At 56.5% G+C, this 565-nt stretch overlaps 1 protein-coding gene across 8 annotated transcripts in view; it reads left to right on the top strand.

The window, feature by feature from the left end:
• LOC108234872 (nuclear factor 1 B-type) overlaps positions 1-565 on the top strand; it is a 69,671-nt gene that overhangs the window by 54,533 nt on the left and 14,573 nt on the right. The gene's annotated exons all lie outside the window — the stretch shown is intronic.

The following is a 565-nucleotide window of genomic DNA, read 5'->3' as shown; positions in this document are numbered from 1 at the left end:
GGGAAAGGGGGGGTGGGGGTAGGGGGGGTGTCTGCAAATAACACAGCGCTTATAATCCGGTGGACAAGTGCCAGAATGTTTTCTGCTTGCTTTAACGCAGATTATATTACACTCTAATTAAAGATTCCATTCAGAGCCGGGGGAACCCTGCGGACCCGATTCTTCTCCAGAAAGGCCCGTTTGAGGTTTGAACCCGGAGCGGCCCCGAGATGAACGGCCCAGACAGTCTCCAGCCGACTCAAAGACGAGCTTCCCCCCCCCTCCCCTCAACACCTCCTCGTACATACCGTCTCTCCGCCTCGCTCTCTGCAGCAGCGCTTTTCACGCCATTGTGAAAGGTCACTCCGCGGCTTTTTCACGCCGGCGTCCCCCCCTAAACTCCATTTACGAGCGCCATTAAAAATCATTGTGCGGAATCGTGTAGGAAGCCCATTGTCGCAGAGCGAGGGCCCCATTGTCGCCCGCGCCCTCCCCACGAGAGTCGGTAATAACTATGACAAGACAGCGGCTGAAAGTGCTAAAATCTTGCGACGGAGCGTTAAGAGTGGGGGGGGCGGGGGGGATT

The sequence above is a fragment of the Kryptolebias marmoratus genome, linkage group LG7 (genome assembly GCF_001649575.2).
Source record: "Kryptolebias marmoratus isolate JLee-2015 linkage group LG7, ASM164957v2, whole genome shotgun sequence".
Lineage (NCBI taxonomy): Eukaryota > Metazoa > Chordata > Actinopteri > Cyprinodontiformes > Rivulidae > Kryptolebias > Kryptolebias marmoratus.
Note: the sequence above shows the minus strand (reverse complement) of the source record. Positions and strands in the feature narration are given on the sequence as shown.